Here is a 21,625-nt window from a genome sequence, read left to right as displayed (position 1 = left end):
GTTAATTGCTACAACTAACCCTAAAACAGCAACAAGAAAGAAGGCTGAAACAGACTGCATGCACACCTCACAAACAGAGCAGACCTCATGAACACAGGATAATGTATGAAAGCCTTTATCAGGTGGGACCCAAGACCTTCCCCCACCCAGCTCACCAATGGGAGGAAGAGAAATGGAGCTGGGGAGGGGGTGGAAGCTTAGAATTGCTGAACACCAAGCCCTGGAGGTCTGCTTTGGGAGCAGAAACCTACACTCTGTGTTGCTCTGGATGTGGGGGAGCTCAGACAGGTGGAGTGCTTGAGAGACAGATTGCAGACATATGTGGAGGAGGGGATCCACACCCAGCTGCTCTGGGACAAAGGAAAGGCAGGCAGTTTGAGAGGCTTCCTAGCAGCAAGAGGGCTGCTGAAGGAGCGAGGTTTACACTAAGCTTTCAGCATGGGGGAGGGGAGAGCTGGGCAAGGTAGTCTGGGAACACTCTGCCCAGCTGATTGAGAACACTGAGGAGCTTCAGGTGCCCCATCCCCTGGGTGCCAACTCAGCTCTGAGGCCCCCCCACTGTGACATGCAGCTTGCTGCACCTTCCTCCTAGCATGTCGGCACCAGTTAGCAAACCAGCAATCACTGCACTGGCATTAGGGCAGCGAGAAGGAGGCTCAGCCTACAACCGCTAAAGACACAAAGCACAGAGGCTAACACCTGTGTGCTTGGCCCACTAGCTATGACACTTGAGACAGGCACTGCAGATGGGAATCAGGAAACAGATCTTTGCTCCCCCCAGGCACCAGCTCCACTCCCCTATGACCCCCAGCCTGATTCTAGGGGCTGAGCAGCTCCAGAGACTAGAGCTTCTGGGCACTAGTGGGCACCACATAGAATTATGAAACATCAAAAGAACATGGTTAAGACCAACATTGCACAAACCCCATAAAAATGGCCTAATGAAACATTTTTGTTTTTATGAGAGGGCATCTCTCATATTTATTGATCAAATGGTTGTTAACGACAATAAAATTCTGTATAGGGGACTCAATGCACAGTCATTAATCAACCCCAAGCCTATATCTCAACAGTCTCCAATCTTCTGAAGCATAACAAACAAGTTCTTACATGGTGAACAAGGTCTTACATAGTGAATAAGTTCTTACATGGTGAACAGTGCAAGGGCAGTGATCACAGAAACTTTCAGTTTTGATCACGCATCATGAACTATAAACAATCAAGTCAGATATGATTGTTCGTTTGATTTTTATACATGATTTATATGTGAATCCCACATTTCTCCCTTGTTATTATTATTATTATTATTATTATTATTATTGTTATTTTTAATAAAATGCTGAAGTGGTAGGTAGATGCAAGATAAAGGTAGAAAACACAATTTAGTGCTGTAAGAGGGCAAATGTAGATGATCAGGTCTGTGCCTATAGACTAAGTATTAATCCAAGCTAGACAAGGGCAACAAAACATCCACGGATGCAGAAGATTTCTCTCAAAACAGGGGGGGTGAGGTTCTAAGCCTCCCCTCTGTTGATCCCCAATTTCTCACCTGATGGCCCCCCTGTGACTGTGCCTGTCTTAGGTTGTTCCTCCCTTGAGGAATCTTACCTGTCTCTGGCTAACCAGTTATCTTCCGGGGCCATACAGGGAAATGTAAAGTTGATAAGTGAGAGAGAAGCAATATTCTTTGAAAAGGTTAGCTTTTTACTGCTTTGCAGATTTATGCCCTGTGGCTTCTATGCCCAGCATTTGTCTTGGGGTATCTTTACCACTTGGAAGAATTATGATACTCGGTAATTTCGATATGAGGCACTAATTCTACTAAAGGGTTGTAATTAGGAAGGAAGAAGAAAAGCTATAGAAGTAGAAGATGGAAGAAAACATGGGAAGATTATTTCTTTGACATATCTTCTTGTAGAGTAACATATGGTTTTAAACTACTAATTAAATTGTGCACATACATTAACATGGCCTAATGAAACTTAACTCACCAATCTGCCAGAAAGAGAGTTAAAAATAAGTATCATAAACATACTTACGGAGGTACAGAAAATATTCAAGAACTCAGGAATGAAATTAAGTTGAAAATTCAACAAGAAATTCCATATCTGAAATGAAACATACAATGGAGGGATTTAAAAGCAGATTAGATGTAGTAGAAGAAACGGTAAAAGGAATAGAAATTAGAGAAGAGGAATACAAAGAAGCTGAGGCACAAAGAGAAAAAAGAATCTCTAAAAATGAAAGAATATTGAGGGAACTGTGTGACCAATCCAAACGGAACATATTCATATTATAGCAGTACCAGAAGAAGAAGAAGAGAGAAAAAGGGACAGAAAGTGTCATTGAGGAGGTAATTGCTTAAAACTTCCCCAATCTGAGGAAGGAGATAGTCTCTCAAGCCATGGAAGGGCACAGGTCTCCCAACACAAAGGACCCAAGGAAGACAACATCAAGATGTATAATAATTAAAATGGCAAAGATCAAGGATAAAGACAGACATTTAAAAGCAGCTAGAGAGAAAAAGGATCACATACAAAGGAAAACCCATCACACTATCATCAGATTTCTCAATAGAAACCTTACAGGCCAGAAGGGAGTGGCATGATATATTAAATGCAATGAAGCAGAAGGGCCTCGAACCAAGAATACTATACCCGGCAGGGTTATTATTTAAATTTGAAGGATGGATTAAATAATTTTTAGATAAGCAAAAGCTGAGAGAATTTACCTACCACAAACTACCTCTACAGTGCATTTTGGAGGGACAGCTATAGATGAAAGTATTCCTAAGGTTTAGTAGATGTGACCCAAGGGACAGACAAAGAGTAAAGAATATGGCTCATAACATAGAAAAAAATGGAGGAGGAAGAAAAAGAAAAAGGAGAAAAAAAAAGAACCTTTAGGTTGTATTTTTAATGGCATACCAAGTGAGTTAAATTAGACTGCTGCATAGTAAGGGAATTACCCTTGAACCTTTGGTAACCACAAATCTAAAGCCTGCAATGGCAATAAATATATACCTATAGATAATCATCCTAAATGCAAATGGTCTGAATGCACCAATCAAAAGACATAGAGTCACTGAATAGATAAAAAACAAGACCCATCTATATACTGCCTACAAGAGACTCACTTCAAACCCAAAGACCTACAGACTGAAAGTAAAGAGATGGAAAAAGATATTTCGTGCAACTAACAGAGAGAAAAAAGCAGGAGTTGTAGTACTTGTATCAGACAAAATAGACTTCAAAACAAAGAAAGTCACAAGAGACAAAGAAGGACATTACATAATGAAAAGGGGTCAGTCCAACAAGAGGATATAACTATTATAAATATCTATGCACCCAACACAGGATCACCTATATATGTGAAACAAATACTAACATAATTAAAAGGGGAAATAGAATGCAATGCATTCATTTAGGAGACTTAAACACACCACTTACTCCAAAGGACAGATCAACCAGACAGAAAATAACTAAAGAGACAGAGGCACTGAACAATGTATTAGAAAAGATGGACCTAACAGACATCTGTAGAACACTCCATTCAAAAGCAACAGGATACACATTCTTCTCAAGTGCACATGGAACATTTTCAAGAATAGATCATATACTAGGCCACAAAAATAACCTCTGTAAATTCAAAAAGATTGAAATTATACCAACCAGCTTCTCAGACCACAGAGTTATGAAACTAGAAATAAATTACACAAAGAAAATAAAAAAGCCTACAAACACATGGAGGCTTAATAATATGCTTCTAAATAATCAATGGATCAATGCCCAAATAAAAACAGAGATCAAACAATACATGGAGACAAATGAGAACCATAATTCACCAACAGAACACCTGTAGGACACAGCGAAGGCCGTGTTAAGAGGGAAGTATATTGCAATACAGGCCTACCTCAGGAAAAAAGAACAATCCCTAATGAACAGTCTAAACTCACAATTAATGAAACTAGAAAAGGAAAAATAAATGAGGCCCAAATTCAGTAGAAGGAGGGACATAATAAATATTAAAACAGTAATAAATAAAATTGAGAGGAATAAAACAATAGAAAGAATCAATGAAAGCGGGAGCTGGTTCTTCGAGAAAATAAACAAAATAGGTAAACCCCTAACCAGACTTGTCAAGAAAAAAAGAGAGTCTACACACACAAACAGAATCAGAAATGAGAAAGGAAACATCACCATGGAATACACAGAAATACAAAGAATTATGAGATAATACTATGAAAAGTGATATGCTAACAAACTGGATAACCCAGAAGAAATGGACAATTTTCTAGAAAAATACAACCTTCCAAGGCTGACCCAGGAAGAAACAGAAAATCTGAATAGACCAATTAACAGCAAGAAATTGAATTAGTAATTGAAAAACTACCTAAGACCAAGACACCTGTACCTAACAGTTTCACTGCTGAATTTTATCAAACATTTAATGAAGACCTAATACCCATCTTCTTTAAAGTTTTTCCAAAAAGTAGGAGGAAGGAATACTCCCAAACTCATTCTATGAGGCCAACATCACTCTAATAACAAAACCAGGCAAAGACATCACAAAGAAGGAAAATTCCAGACCAATATCCCTGATGAACTTAGATGCAAAAATACTCAACAAAATATTAGCAAACTGGATTCAAAAATACATCAAAAGATCATCAATCATGATCAAGTGGGACTCATCCCAGGGATGCAAGGATGGTACAACATTCCAAAATCTATCAGCATCATCCACCACATCAACAAAGAGAAGGACAAAAACCACAGGACCATCTCCATACATGCTGAAAAAGCATTTGACAAAATTCAACATTCATTCATGATAAAAATTCTCAACAAAATGGGTATAGAGGGCAAGTACCTCAACATTGTAAAGGCCATATACGACAAACCCACAGCCAACATTATACGTAACAGCAACAAGCTGAAAGCTTTTCCTTTAAGATCAGGAACAAGACAAGGATGCCCACTCTCCCCACTTTTATTCAAAATAGTTCTGGAGGTACTAGCAATGGCAATCAGGCAATACAAAGAAATAAAAGGGAACCAGATTGGCAAGGAAGAAGTCAAACGATCCCTGTTTGCAGATGACACAATATTGTACATAAAATACCCTAAGGAATCCACTTCAAAACTACTAGGTCTAATATCTGAATTCAGCAAAGTTGCAGGATACAAAATTAATACACAGAAATCTGTTGCATTCCTATACACTAACAATGAACTAGCAGAAAGAGAAATTAGGAAAACAATCCATTCACAATTGTATCAAAAAGAATAAAATAGGTTAGGAATAAACCTAACCAAGTAAGTGAAAGTCTTATACTCTTAAAACTACAAGACACTCATGAGAGAAATTAAAGAAGACACCAATAAATGGAAACACATCCCATGCTCATGGATAGGAAAAATAAATGTCAAAATGGCCATCCTGCCTAGAGCAACCTACAGATTTAATGCAATCCCTATCAAAATACCTACAGCATTCTTCAATGAACTAGAGCAAATAGTTCTAAAATTTGTATCGAACCACAATAGACCCCGAATAGCCAAAGTAATCCTGAGAAGGAAGAATAAAGCAGGGGGAATTACGCTCCCTGACTTCAAGCTCTACTACAAGGCCACAGAAATCAAGACTATGTGGTACTGGCACAAGAACAGACCCACAGACCAGTGGAGCAGACTAGAGAGCCGAGATATAAACCAAAGCATATATGGTCAATTAATATATGATAAAGGAGCCATGGATATGCAATGTGGAAATGACAGCCTCTTAACAGCTGGTGTTGGCAAAACTGGACAGCTACATGTAAGAGAATGAGACTGAATTATTGTCTAACTCAATACACAAAAGGAAACTCAAAATGGGTCAAAGATCTGAATGTAAGTCATGAAACCATAAAACTCTTAGGAAAATACATAGGCAAAAATCTCTTGGACATAAACATGTGCAACCTCTTCATGAACATATTTCCCCAGACTAGGGGAACAAAAGCAAAAATGAACAAGTGGGACTATATCAAGCTGAAAAGCTTCTGTACAGAAAAGGACAACATCAGTAGAACACAAATACATCTGTCAGTATAGGAGAATATATTCATACATGACATATCTGATAAGGGGATGACATCATGCACCTCAACAAAAAAAAAAAGCAAATAAGCCAATTAAAAAATGGGCAGAGGAGCTGAACAGTCACTTTTCCAAAGAAAAAGTTCAGATGGTCAACAGACCCATGAAAAGATTCTCCACATCCCTAATCATTAGAAATGCAAATTAAAACCACAATGAGATATCACCTCACACCAGTTAGGCTGGCCAACATCCAAAAGGCAAACAACAACAAATGTTGGCAAGGATGTGGAGAAAGGGGAACCCTCCTACACTGCTGGTGGGAATGTAAACCAGTTGAACCATTGTGTATGGTAGTATGGAGGTTCCTTAAAAATATAAAAATGGAAAGACATTAGACCCAGGAATTCCACTTCTAGGAATTTACCCTAAGAATGCAGGAACCCAGTTTGAAAAAGACATATGCACCCCTATGTTTATCACAGCACTATTTACAATAGCCAAGAAATGGAAGCAACCTAAGTGTCCATCAGTAGATGAATGGATAAGGAAGATGTAGTACATATACACAATGGAATATTATTTCAGCCACAAGAAGAAAATATATCCTAACATTTGCAATAACATGGATAGAGCTAGAGGGTTTTATGCCAGTGAAATAAGCCAGGTGGAAAAAGACAAGTATCAAATGATTTCACTCATCTGTGGAGTATAAGAACAAAGCAAAAACTGAAGGAACAAAACAGCAGCAGACTCACAGAACCCAAGAATGGACTAACAGTTGCCAAAGGGAAAGGTACTGGGGAGGATGGGTGGGAAGAGAGGGAGGGATAAGGGGGAAAAATGGGCATTATGGTTTGCATGTATAATGTAGCAGGGGGGACATGGAGAAGGCAGTATAACACGAGAATACAAGTAGTGATTCTATAGCATCTTACTACGCTGATGGACAGTGACTGTAATGGGTATGTGGTGGGGACTTGATAATAGGGGGAGTCTAGTAACCATAATGTTGTTCACGTAACTCTATATTAATGATAGTATATTTTAAAAAATTATGTACAGTATAAATTGAGTGTTATTAAGTTGTTGTAATTTAATGTGAGTATTCCAATGTAATTTATTATCACAATTCAAATGTCTACTTTATTAACAAAAACATAATTGTAAGAGTGACATCATCAAAATTGTGACATAGGTTTTACTCAACTTCAGTCTTCTCCACAAGAAGACCAACTAGTAACTATCCATAGAGACAACATAATTGTTAAACTCCCATAATCTTGGGGTAGAGCTGAAGTACCCACTCTGCCCCACAATGACCAAAGAAAGGACCAGGTAAGAAGGGGAAGTGGAGTGGCTAAACTCTGACAACATCCCTCCTCCTTCAGACCAGCACAGTTTTGTACCTAGACGGTGTCTCTGGACCTATCATCCTCCAGGCGGAAAGAAAAGGCCCCAAGGTGGACATACAGCTTCCCCAGCATTGAAAGACACTTTCTAGCATGTCCACTCAGGTCTGACCTCACAGTGATCATGGGGGAAAGCTTTGAGGCTCAATCACTGGAGGTCAAATAGAAACAGGGAAGCATAGCAATGCTTACAGCAACTGGTGTTCACATCTTGGCAGACTGCATTCTTCCTGTCAGGGGCACAGGTGCAGAGACCCTAGCCATTGGCTCTGCCCATTTGCACAGCTGAGCTGGTGGTACTGTCTGGCCTTGAAATAAACCCATGCATATATGATCAACTGATGTTTGACAAGGGAACCAAGAATATTCAATGGAAAGAAAATGTCTTCAATAAATGCTGCTGAGCAAACTGGATATTCACATACAAAAGAATGAAATAGGACACCTATCCAAAACCACTCATAAAAAATAGTATTCAAATGGATTAAAGATTAAATGTAAGATCTCAAACCATAAAACTACTAGAAGAAAACACAGGAAAATCTCTTTGATATTGGTTTTGGCAAATATTTTATGGCTATGACAGCCAAAGCACACAAAACAAAAGTAAACATAAACCAGTAGTATTAACTGCACTAAACTAAAATGCTTCTGCACAGCAAAAGAAATGATAAACAAAATGAAAAGACAATGTATGTAATGGGAGAAAATACTTGCAAACCATTTATCTGATAAGGGGTTAACATTTAAAATATATAAGGAACTCATGCAGCTCAAAAGGAAAACAACAAATAGTTCAATTAAGAAATGGGCACAGGACTGAATAGACATTTTTCCAAGAGAGACATACAAATGGCCAACAGGCATATAAAAAGGTGCTCAACATCACTAGTCATCAGGGAAATGCAAATCAAAACCACAATGAGATATCATCTCACACTTGTTAGGATGGTTATTATAAAAAAAATGAGCAGTAGCAAGTGCCGACAAAGATAGAGAGAAAAGGGAACACCATTGGTGGGAATGTAATTTAGTACAACCATTATGGAAAATAGTATGGCGGCTTCTCAAAAAATTAAAAATAGAACTACCAGATGATCCAGCCATTCCACTTATGAGTATGTGTCTGGAAGAAAATTACTACCTTAAGATATCTGCACTCTTTTGTTCACTGCAGCCTTTTTTTAAAATAGCCAAGACATGGAAACAACCTAGGTATCCAAATGAATAAATAAAGAAAATTGGTGCATACATGCAATGGAATATTATTCAGCCACAAAATAAGAAGGAAGTCCTGTCTCTTCAGACAAAATGTTTGTACCTTGAGGGCATTATGCTATGTAAAGTAAGTCAGAGAAAGACAAATACTGTATGATCTCATTTATATGTGAAATCTAAAATAGTCACTCATAGAAGCAGAGAACAGATCGGTGGTTGCCAGGTGCAGGGCTTGGGGGCTGGGGAAATGGGTGAAGGTTGGCACAGGGTAAAAACTTCCAGTTACAAGATGTGTAATGTCTAGGAATGTAATGTGCAGCCTTGTAACTGAACTACAGTTAGGAATACTGTATTGCATATCTGAAAGTTGGTAAAGGATAGATTTTTAAAATTCTTACCACAAAACAAACAAAACTTGTAACTACACGAGAAGATGGATATGTTTGCTAATCTTACTGTAGTAATCATTTCACAATATATACATGTATTCAATTATTATGTTATACACCTTAAACTTACAGAATGTGATATGTCAATTATATCTTAGTAAAGTGAGAAGTAAAAAAAAGTCATTTAATTCAATCTTCCATATTTGGTAAGATATTGATATGCCACATGTCATTCATCCGATAATCATCAGCTGAAAACCCTGCTCATTGGGGTAACTAAGAAGGAAAAGGAGATATATCCGATGACCTCAACCTTCTAGGTTTTATTCAAATGCTTATTGTCACCTCTACTTAAAAACAGACAAAATGAATTCATTGTTGGGGTACTTCCATCAAGCTGTATAAAAAACCTTTACTATCTTGACCATTCTACTCATTTGGCCTGTAAAATATAAAAATGATATTCAGGTACAACACATAGATTGAGGTTTCTAATTAAAGAACAAATGAATGCTTAATTAAATTCAAGTAAAATAGCAATCATTGAGATGCCTACTATTAAATGGCATATTTAGTAGTTACAGACACCTTAGAATGCTGTGCCACACAGGAGTGGTTATTTTCGAGGCACATTTCTATTAGTGTGTGTATTTTATAAATGTGATCAAAGAGATAAATGCTTCTGATGAGCATATTATCCAGTTGTTAAGTCAGATAAATTATATTCAGGGAAAAAACTGGGATCACTGTAGGTACTTGGCATGTCCAAAAACTTCTGAACATGATTTTTGTCACTGTATCAAGAATAAGTTTCACCCACACCAGTTTTCAGCGAACAAGGTACATAGTGAAGTCTTGATTTGCTGAGCACTCTGAGCTAAAGGGATTTATTTAGAGTGAGTAAAATCATTGAGCATGTAGTATACAGTTAAGGCAATGTATCAATAATACATGTCACTTTTTGTGTATCAGAAAGGAGGGGAGTATTATTTGCAGGTTGTCTTCTAATTGGATTATACTGCTCTTTAATAATTAAAAGTGTTGTACAAATAAAATATTTCATTTTGGTTTATTAATAAATATCAAAATTTATTTTGAAAAAATACACATTATGAGAAGAAGTAGGGAGAAAATGATACCCAAATGACAAGGAAGGCAAATGCACACAATGACTAACTTATTAGTTAAATTAAGTTTTCTGGAAAATACATGGCATTGTAGGCCCAAAAATTCATCTTGTGGTCATATTATGTTGAGTGTTGAATTTTTTGGAGCCAGTCACTAATTTTATAGTTTATTGAATGAAAATATTTAATTATAGATTCATAACACACCTACATGTGGATATGGAAAAGATCTGACAGGACAATAACTTTTCAACAATAGTTCAAAGGACCATGACAGTTAAACATGATAAATTTCTACATTTCTAAATGTGTGACTTCTAAAGCATACACAATAGCTAGCTAAAATATTAATTACTAAAGCTTAAAAAATGAAGATAATAGTTTAAAGGAATTATGTTTCTGATAATATTAGATGGTACACTGAGGTGAATTTTTCCACATGAATATAATTTTCCTTTATATTCCAAACATTTTTGGTGCATTTGCTATTACAAGAGAAATACATCTAAAGTGAATCTGATACCGTTTTGTTCCCTTAAACATACAGTATATAGGGTATTTTAATGAATTAGTACCTATGTTATGAATGTAAGTTATTGAACAGGACTGAAACAAAATGCTCATGGTGACCCCTGGGGCACTGTGGCCATTGATATTGAGCTCCACTTTTATGGTTCTTTCTGAATGTATTCTTTTTTTTAATCTTTTCTCTTCTCTGTACCTTTGCTACTGTTAGGGTGTTTGTGGTTTTTAATTGGCTACATACTTTAACAAGTACTTGTCAAATATATAATTTAAGTTTTTCTTACTTAAGTTTTGAGTCTGTGTTCCAGGTGGTCAGTCTGAAAAAAAAGAAAAAGAAGAATAAAAAACAGAGTAAGGAAGAAATTGCAGGCACTTACTGTGAAAGGATCATAAATGACTTCCTACAAATCAGTTTTCACTCCTTTAATGAGACAGATATAGGATGTGCTTGTCCAGTATTTTAAATACTGGTAAACTAGAAGCCTTGATTTTAATGACTTATGCTATTTCCAAAGAAAATTTTTATTTATACTTATCCATGTAATTAAATTTTTTATAAGAATTTTTACAATTTCTGAGGTCTTCTTTACTTTGTGATTGAAGAACTTACAGAAGAAATTTCATTTGATAATTTCATTCATTCCTTCTAGTTACTATTCTGCTGGTGCTTAATGATGACTGATCTTAAGCCCTGTGTGGCTACACAGCCAGCACAGCTACTCCTGTTAAATTTTTTTAAATGATATTTATATTCTATAAATGGTGCCACTAATTACAGCTGATCCCTTGACATCCTTTACTTCATTTTCTCTATATCCTGTCAAAAACAAATCTAAGTGAAATATGAGATAGAACAAGATCCAGAGTTCAAATGTTATTGAAAATAAACATAATCTAAGCAGTCATTTGGCTTAATGCCTAAAAATTCTATTCCTATAAGTAAATTCATTCCATTTGGTTAAGATGACTATGATGCTGATACTGTTTTATTGCTATGAAAGCTAGGATGTAAAAAAATTCATAGAGCAATTAACACAAAATAGAACTGAGTTTACCGTCTTCATTTAAAGGAGAAGCACTGAATCTCTAGTCCTAAATTTCTTTGTCTTATCAAATAAAAACAAGTCATCATGAATCATTTTGGGCAGTTTTTCAGTGGACAGGACATGTGAACATGAGACCTGGGCAGCAGATTGACCCTCTGGTCATCAGAGTGAAAAGTCTGATAGGATGTGGTGGAAGCTTAAGGTGAGTTAGCAGAGAAGACTTCCTGTAGGAAGCATTTTGGAAGTGCCTTAAAAATAGATAAGGATGTGTTCAATGTAAGAACTGAAAGCTGTGAGATTTTTTTTCATCTCAGAATCAGCAGGTAGATTTATCTAGTAATCAGGAAGTGTGGTTAGTAGTGTAATGGGAAGACATTTGGTTATGGCAAAAGTAATGCAAAGCCTTGAAACCTGTGGAAGGGATACCGAGCATGTCAGAGTACACAAACAGGTCTGCTGGGCAGATTTTCTGTTGTAAAATTGCAAACAGTAAAAACAAAATGAAAAACAAGGTTCACTCGTAATCATATTACCATCCCAAAATGAATTGCCTTCTTTTTTTTGGTATAATCCTTATCAATATACATATGTTATTTCAATGTGGTTACAAATTGCACTTTTACACAATTTGCTTTCCATTTATAATCATATCAAATATACTGCCATTCAGGTTTTTTCTGTTCAAAACTTTATTTTTGTTTATTATAATTAATCCACATAAGTACATATATAGCAAAGATAAATCATTTATTTTTTTAAATTGTATATTTTTAAATTTTATTTATTTATTTATTTATTTATATGCCCCTTTCTTCTTCCCCGCCCTTATCCCTCCCTACCCTCCTATTCTCCCCTGTCTCTTTCCCTTTGGTAACTGTTAGCCCATTCTTGGGTTCTGTGATTCTGCTGCTGTTTTGTTCCTTCAATTTTTCCTTTGTTCTTATACTCCACAGATGAGTGAAATCATTTGGTATTTGTCTTTCTCTGCTTGGCTTATTTCATGGAGCATAATACCCTCTAGCTCCATCCATGTTGTTGCAAATGGTAGGATTTGTTTTCTTCTTATGGCTGAATAATATTCTATTGTGTATATGTACCACATCTTCTTTATCCATTCATCTACTGATGCACACTTAGGTTGCTTCCATTTCTTGGCTATTGTAAATAGTGCTGCAATAAACATAGGGGTGAATCTGTCCTTTTCAAACTGGAGTGCTGCATCCTTAGGGTAAATTCCTAGAAGTGGAATTCCTGGGTCAAATGGTAAGCCTATTTTGAGCATTTTAAGGAACCTCCATATTGCTTTCCACAATGGTCCCACCAGCAGTGTAGGAGGGTTCCCCTTTCTCCACAACCTCGCCAACATTTGTTGTTGTTTGTCTTTTGGATGGTAGCCATCCTTACTGGTGTGAGGTGATACCTCACTGTGGTTTTAATTTGCATTTCTCTGATAACTAGTGATGTGGAGCATCTTTTCATGTGTCTGTTGGCCACCTGAATTTTTTCTTTGGAGAACTGTCTGTTCAGCTCCTCTGCCCATTTTTTAATTGGATTATTTGCTTTTTATTTGTTGAGGTGCATGAGCTCTTTATGTATTTTGGATGTCAAGCCTTTATCGGATTTGTCATTTACGAATATATTCTCCCATACTGTAGGGTACCTTTTTGTTCTATTGATGTTGTCCTTTGCTGTACAGAAGCTTTTCAGCTTGATATAGTCCCACTTGTTCATTTTTGCTTTTGTTTTCCTTGCCCAGGAGATATATTCATGAAGAAGTCACTCATGTTTATGTCCAAGAGATTTTTGCCTATGTTTTTTTCTAAGAGTTTTATGGTTTCATGACTTACATTCAGGTCTTTGATCCATTTTGAATTTACTTTTGTGTATGGGGTTAGACAATGGTCCAGTTTCATTCTCCTACATGTAGCTGTCCAGTTTTGCCAGCACCATCTGTTGAAGAGACTGTCATTTCCCCATTGTATGTCCATGGCTCCCTTATCAAATATTAATTGACCACATATGTTTGGGTTAATGTCTGGAGTCTCTAATCTGTTCCACTGGTCTGTGGCTCTGTTCTTGTGCCAGTACCAAATTGTCTTGATTAGTATGGCTTTGTGGTAGAGCTTGAAGTTGGGGAGTGAAATCCCTGCCACTTTATTCTTCTTTCTCAGGATTGCTTTGGCTATTCGGGTTCTTTGGTGTTTCCATATGAATTTTTGAACTATTTGTTCCAATTCATTGAAGAATGTTGTTGGTAATTTGATAGGGATTGCATCAAATCTGTATATTGCTTTGGGCAGGATGGCCATTTTGATGATATTAATTCTTCCTAGCCAAGAGCATGGGATGAGTTTCCATTTGTTAGTGTCCTCTTTAATTTCTCTTAAGAGTGTCTTATAGTTTTCAGGATACAGGACTTTCAATTCTTTGGTTAGGTTTATTCCTAGGTATTTTATTCTTTTTGATGTAATTGTGAATGGAATTGTTTTCCTGATTTCTCTTTCTATTGGCTCATTGTTAGTGTATAGGAAAGCCACAGATTTCTGTGTGTTAATTTTGTATCCTGCAACTTTGCTGTATTCTGATATCAGTTCTAGTAGTTTTGGAGTGGAGTCTTTAGGGTTTTTTATGTACAATATCATGTCATCTGCAAATAGTGACAGTTTAACTTCTTCTTTACCAATCTGGATTCCTTGTATTTCTTTGTTTTGTCTAATTGCCATAGCTAGGACCTCCAGTACTATGTTAAATAACAGTGGGGAGAGTGGGCATCCCTGTCTTGTTCACCATCTCAGAGGAAAAGCTTTCAGCTTCTCGCTGTTCAGTATGATGTTGGCTGTGGGTTTATCATAGATGGCCTTTATTATGTTGAGGTACTTGCCCTCTATACCCATTTTGTTGAGAGTTTTTATCATGAATGGATGTTGAATTTTATCGAATGCTTTTTCAGCATCTATGGAGATGATGATGTAGTTTGTGTCTTTCTTTTTGTTGATGTGGTGGATGATGTTGATGGATTTTCGAATGTTGTACCATCCTTGCATCCCTGGGATGAATACCACTTGGTCGTGGTGTATGATCCTTTTGATATATTTTTGAATTCGGTTTGTTAATATTTTATTGAGTATTTTTGCATCTATGTTCATCAGGGATATTGGTCTGTAATTTTCTTTTTTGGTGGGGTCTTTGCCTGGTTTTGGTATTAGGGTGATGTTGGCTTCATAGAATGAGTTTGGGAGTATTCCCTCCTCTTCTATTTTTTGGAAAACTTTAAGGAGAATGGGTATTATATCTTCTCTGTATGCCTGATAAAATTCCGAGGTAAATCCATCTGGCCTGGGTGTTTTTTTCTTGGGTAGTTTTTTGAGTACCGCTTCAGTTTCTTGGCTGGTAATTGGTTTGCTTAGATTTTGTGTTTCTTCCTTGGTCAGTTTTGGAAGGTTCTATTTTTCTAGGAAGTTGTCCATTTCTTCTAGGTTTTCCAGCTTCTTACCATGTAGGTTTTCATAGTAGTCTCTAATAATTCTTTGTATTTCTGTTGGGTCCATCATGAAGTTTCCTTTCTCATTTCTGATTCTGTTGATGTGTGTAGATTCTCTTTTTCTCTTAATAAGTCTGGCTAGGGGCTTATCTATTTTGTTTATTTTCTCAAAGAACCAGCTCTTGGTTTCATTGATTTTTTTCTATTGTTTTATTCTTCTCAATTTTTCTTTATTTCTTCTCTGATCTTTATTATGTCCCTCCTTCTGCTGACTTTAGGCCTCATTTGTTCTTTTTCCAATTTTGATAATTGTGACATTAGACTATTCATTTAGGTTTGTTCTTCCTTCTGTAAATATGCCTGGATTGCTATATACTTTCCTCTTAAGACTGCTTTCGCTGTGTCCCACAGAAGTTGGGGTTTTGTGTTGTTGTTGTCATTTATTTCCAGATATTGCTGGATATCCATTTTAATTTGGTCGTTGATCCATTGACTGTTTAGAAGCGTGTTGTTAAGCCTCTATGTGTTTGTGCGCCTTTTTGCTTTCTTGGTACAATTTATTTCTAGTTTTATACCTTTGTGGTCTGAAAAGTTGGTTGGTAGGATTTCAATCTTTTTGAATTTACTGAGGGTCTTTTTGTGGCCTAGTATGTGGTCTATTCTGGAGAATGTTCCATGTGCATGTGAGAAGAATGTGTATCCTGTTGCTTTTGGGTGTAGAGTTCCCCTATAGATGTCTATTAGGTCCATCTGTTCTAGTTTGTTGTTCAGTGCCTGTGTGTCCTTACTTATTTTCTGTCTGGTGGATCTGTCCTTTGTAGTGAATGATGTGTTTAAGTCTCCTAAAATGAATGCATTGCAGTCTAGTTCCTCCTTTAGTTCTGTTAGTATTTGTTTCACATATGCTGGTGCTCCTGTATTGGGTGCATATATATTTAGAATGGTTATATCCTCTTGTTGGACTGAGCCCTTTATCGTTATGTAATGTTCTTCTTTATCTCTTGTTACTTTCTTTGTCTTGACGTCTATTTTGTCTGATACTAGTACTGCAACACCTGCTTTTTTCTCCCTATTGTTTGCCTGAAATATGTTTTTCCATCCCTTGACTTTTAGTCTGTGCATGTCTTTGGGTTTGAGGTGAGTCTCTTGTAAGCAGCATATAGATGGGTCTTGTTTTTTTATCCATTCAGTGACTCTATGTCTTTTGATTGGTGCATTCAGTCCATTTACATTTAGGGTGATTATCGATAGGTATGTACTTATTGCCATTGCAGGCTTTAGATTCATGTCTACCAAAGGTTCCAGATTAGTTTCCTTACTATCTAAGAGTCTAAATTAACTCACTTAGTATGCTGTTACAAACATAATCTAAAGGTTCTTCTCTATTTCTCCTCCTTTTTTTCCCTCCTTCATTCTTTATATATTTAGTATCAAATTCTGTACATTTTGACTATCCCTTGATTGAGTTTGGGGATAGTCAATTTAATTTTGCATTTGTCTCGCAATCAGCTGCTCCACCCTCCCTACCATGATTTTATTACCTCTGGTGACAGCGATCCATCCCTAGGAACACTTCCATCTATAGCAGTCTCTCCAAAATAGACTGCAGAGATGGTTTGTGGGAGGTAAACTCTCTCAGCTTTTGCTTATCTGGAAGTTGTTTAATCCCTCCTTCAAATTTAAATGATAATCTTTCTGGATAAAGTAATCTTGGTTCCAGGCCCTTCTGCTACATGGCATTTAATACATCATGCCACTCCCTTCTGGCCTGTAAGGTTTCTGCTGAGAAGTCTGATGCTAGCCTGATGGGCTTTCCTTTGTATGTGATCTTATTTCTCCCTCTGGCTGCTTTTAACTGTCTGTCCTTATCCTTGATCTTTCACATTTTAATTACTATGTGTCTTGCTGTTTTCTTCCTTGGGTCCCTTGTGTAGGGGGATCTGTGGATCTCCATGGCCTGACAAGCTATATCCTTCCCCAGATTGGGGAAGTTTTCAGCAACTACCTCCTCAAAGACACTTTCTATCCCTTTCTCTCTCTCTTCTTCTTCTGGTATTCCTATAATGCGAATATTGTTCCACTTGGATTGGTCACACAGTTCTCTCAATATTCTTTCATTTTTAGAGATCCTTTTTTCTCTCTGTGCCTCATCTTCTTTGTATTCCTCTTCTCTAGTTTCTATTTCATTTATTGTCTCCTCCACTGTATCCAACCTGCTTGTAATACCCTCCATCGTGTTCTTTAATGATTGGATCTCTGACCTGAATTAATTCCTGAGTTCTTGGATGTCTTTCCATACCTCCATTAGGATGTTGATGATTTTTATTTTGAACTCCCTTTCAAGAAGAGTCACATATGCTGGTGCTCCTGTATTGGGTGCATATATATTTAGAATGGTTATATCCTCTTGTTGGACTGAGCCCTTTATCGTTATGTAATGTTCTTCTTTATCTCTTGTTACTTTCTTTGTCTTGACGTCTATTTTGTCTGATACTAGTACTGCAACACCTGCTTTTTTCTCCCTATTGTTTGCCTGAAATATGTTTTTCCATCCCTTGACTTTTAGTCTGTGCATGTCTTTGGGTTTGAGGTGAGTCTCTTGTAAGCAGCATATAGATGGGTCTTGTTTTTTTATCCATTCAGTGACTCTATGTCTTTTGATTGGTGCATTCAGTCCATTTACATTTAGGGTGATTATCGATAGGTATGTACTTATTGCCATTGCAGGCTTTAGATTCATGTCTACCAAAAGTCCATATCATTTAAAGTTTTATTAACAATTTTACTCTGGACAAGGTTCCTTTGGCATTTCATGTTTGTATATGGCACCCTCTAGTGTCCAGGAGCTCTATTCTGGAGTTGCTGAGCCCCTGAAGCAATGTTGGTGGTCACAGGGGAGCGGTACTGGTGCCTGGGGGTAGGAAAAAGCTGTTCTCTGCCTCCTGGCTGCTGTGCCTGTCTCCACTGCCTGAACCAGTGGGCCAGTCACACAGGTATAAGTTTTTGTCCCAGAGCAGCCAGATATGGATCCCTGCTTTCCACAAGCAGCCGGAATACCAGTCTCCCCAGGAACTCTGCCTGTATTAACTTTCCAACCCAGTAGTCATGCGAGTCTCATGAAAGCACCATGAAATGTAGGTTTGTGCTCCCAGAGCAGATCTCTGGTGCTAGGTATTCAGCAGTCCCAAGCCTTCCACTCCCTCCCTGCTCCGTTTGTCTTCCTCCCTACAGTGAGCTGGGGTGGGGGAGGGGCTTGGGTCCCACAGAGCCACAGCTCTGGTACGTTACCCCATTCACTGAGGTCTGCTCTTTTCTCCAGGTGTGTGCAGTCTGATGCCATCCTCTTTCCTATTGCTCTCTCAGGATTAGTTGCACCAATTAAATTTTCTAATTGTATCCAGTTTTAGGAGGAAGCCTCTGTCTCTCCTCTCACACTGCCATCTTTAATCCCATCTATCACATGATTTTTTAAGGTGTACAAAGTGATTTTATACACACACACATGCACACACACACACACACACACACAAATTACTATATTGAGTTAACTCATCCATCGCCTTCCATACTTATCTTGTATGTGTGTATGTGTGTCTATGATGGGAACTTAATATCTACTCTGAGCAACTTTCAAATATGCAACACAGTATTGTTAATTATAATCATGAAGCTATACATCATATCCCCAGAATTATTCATCTTAACAGCTGAAAGTTTGTACCCATCTACAAACATTGCCCATTTTCTCTACACCTCAGCTGCTGGTAACTAATGTTCTGTATTTTGGTTTTCTTAGATTCCACATATGAATGAAATCATAGAGTATTTGTCTTTATATGTTGGGCTTATTTCACTTACAATAATGTCCTCCAGGTTCATCTGTGTTGTCACAAATGGCAGGATTTCCTTTTCTGTAGCTTAATAGTATTCTATTATATATGTGTGTGTGTGTGTGTATATATATAAATTTTTCTTCATTCATTTAATGGACACTTTTTTCCATAAACTGGCTATTGTGAATAATGCTACAATGAACATTGGAGTGCAAACCTCTCTTTGAAACAATGATTTGATTCCATTTGGATGTATACCCAGAAGAGGGATTGCTGGATTATATGGTAGTTCTATTTTTAATTTTTTATGAAACTCCACACTGTTTCATGAGTGACTGCACCAATTTACATTTCAGTGTACACCCTTTGCCAACACTTGTCACCTTTTCTCTACATCCTTGACAACATTTCCCATCTCTTTATCTTTTTGATGATAGCCATTCTAACAAGAGATGATGTCTCACTGTAGTTTTATTTGCATTTTCCTAATACTTAGTGATGGTGAGAACTTTTTCATGGACCTGTTGGGTTTCTGTGTCTTCTTTGGAAAAATGTCTATTCGGGTCCTTTGCCCATTTTTAAATTGGATTACTTGTTGTCTTACTACTGAGTTGTATGAGTTTCTTATGTATTTTGGATATATAGGTTGGTTTATTTTTATTATTATCTGTGAGTGAATATTATTGATTTTGTTTCTTTCAGGATTTTAAAATACTATGCTATTATAATTAAGAATTTATTTTTAAATACTATTAATAACTTAATATGGATCTACCCAAAAACTTGGAAATATGATGAAAAATTTATTGCTAGTGCCTGTGCTTCCCAGTATTTGTGTATTTATAGCATGCACAGAGGCTTTTACTTTATCCTAAGCAAGCACCATAAGGGATCCTGACTACTGGTGTGCTGGTTTACTTGCTGTTTGTAAACAAATAAAAAATATGCCATAAGGCTATTTTTCACTGTTTGTGCTTTACCCTACATAAAAATATTTGGTGCCTTTGTGAAATTATAATATAGGATCAACCATTAATCAGAATTTTAAATTTTAGGTCATTGCTCAATTACAGTAGAGTGGCAAATGATTCAACAGTGTAATTTTGTTGATTTCTTAAACGACAATTTCCTGGGTTTCTCTTTAGGGAATTTTTCTGATAAAGATATAAAAATAAGTATTTCTTGTATATCCCATTTTGATGTTTACAGTGGTCTAATAACAATCCTGATTTGGTGTGACTGCGTCACAACCCATCTCAGCGATTAAGTGAGCAGCTTCTATTGTAAGAGTTGTCCATAAAACATAGAGAAATCGGGCTCTTTCCAAAAGGTCAGCAGATAGCAGCGAACACATCCTCTAAAACATTTTCATGTGTTCAGACTAAGTGTCTAGTTCAGGAGTGTTATCTACTGCCCTTCTTACAAGGTTGTGCTGTGAGAAATCTACAATAGGAGGGAGTACACAGAAGACCATGTATTTCAAAGAGCATTATTATTATAAAAAGATCACAGTGTACACCTACTAGAAAAAAAGATGCATAATGAATGTTTTGGGAGGTCTGCATAACATCTTCCTATTTTTTGCTGCTCTTTATACAGAATTTTATTTGGGACATGCTTTTTATAAATGAAGGATTAGTGAATTCTAGTTTGAAGCTTAATGAAATTTGTACATTGAAAACTATGTATAAAAAATTTTGTTTGCTGAAAACTAACACCTATAATCAACAAAACATCTATTTTTTAGTAAAATAGTATTTATGCAAATGCTTTAAGAATTTTTAAAGAGCAATGTTCCACCAAACTCTAAATAAGATATATGGTTTGAATATTGAGAATTTAAATGTGAAGATATTATGCCCCTCCAAAGTATATCAAAGAGGAAACAATGCACTTCTTGGTATTGTAGAGTTTAAAATTATTTTATTACATTAATTTGAAAAGTTATTTAATCATAAGTGCTGGAGTTCATTTAGCCAGAGAATGTTTTGCCTGATGACTGATGTATTTGTTTGCACTATACTTTCAGAGATTTTGAATTTAATTGTGATTTTACAGAATAAACAATAAAACATTGTTTTGAAATAGATGTGTTGAGATTTTTCTATATATCATTTTATGACCTTCTCCAAACCCAAAGTGAAAAAGGAATGAATATATATCCCATAATAGGAAAGAGTCAAAAGAATTATTACTGTGTCACTTACTAACTTTTTGACTCTCAGCTCCAAATCCACTCTTCTTTACTTTGATTTGTGATCATAGATGGATCTTGTATCCATTTCTATTTTTTTAGTTTGGATGATACTAAGTTTGCCATAGTGGAAGGATACTTCAAGGATGGAATGAGGAGAAGGAACTGTCCTTCATTCTTCTCTTCTCTTTTTTGAGTGGCAGGCTGTACATTAGTGTGATATGTGTATGTGTATGGTGGGAGGGAATTTGTGCATGGCCAGTAGTACTCAACTCAGTGGCCTTCACACGTAAATTTCATCTGAGTTCTTAGCAAAT

At 36.7% G+C, this 21,625-nt stretch overlaps 1 long non-coding RNA gene across 2 annotated transcripts in view; it reads right to left on the bottom strand.

The window, feature by feature from the left end:
* Nucleotides 1-21,625, bottom strand: part of LOC118973392 (uncharacterized) — a 379,284-nt gene that overhangs the window by 10,114 nt on the left and 347,545 nt on the right. For both annotated transcript variants that reach the window (XR_012132162.1, XR_005062702.2), the window contains exon 6: nucleotides 11,039-11,071. This is a non-coding gene — a long non-coding RNA (uncharacterized lncRNA). The remainder of the gene's footprint in view (nucleotides 1-11,038; nucleotides 11,072-21,625) is intronic.

Source organism: Manis javanica, chromosome 6 (assembly GCF_040802235.1).
Source record: "Manis javanica isolate MJ-LG chromosome 6, MJ_LKY, whole genome shotgun sequence".
Lineage (NCBI taxonomy): Eukaryota > Metazoa > Chordata > Mammalia > Pholidota > Manidae > Manis > Manis javanica.
This window is presented reverse-complemented; position numbering and strand designations above follow the sequence as displayed.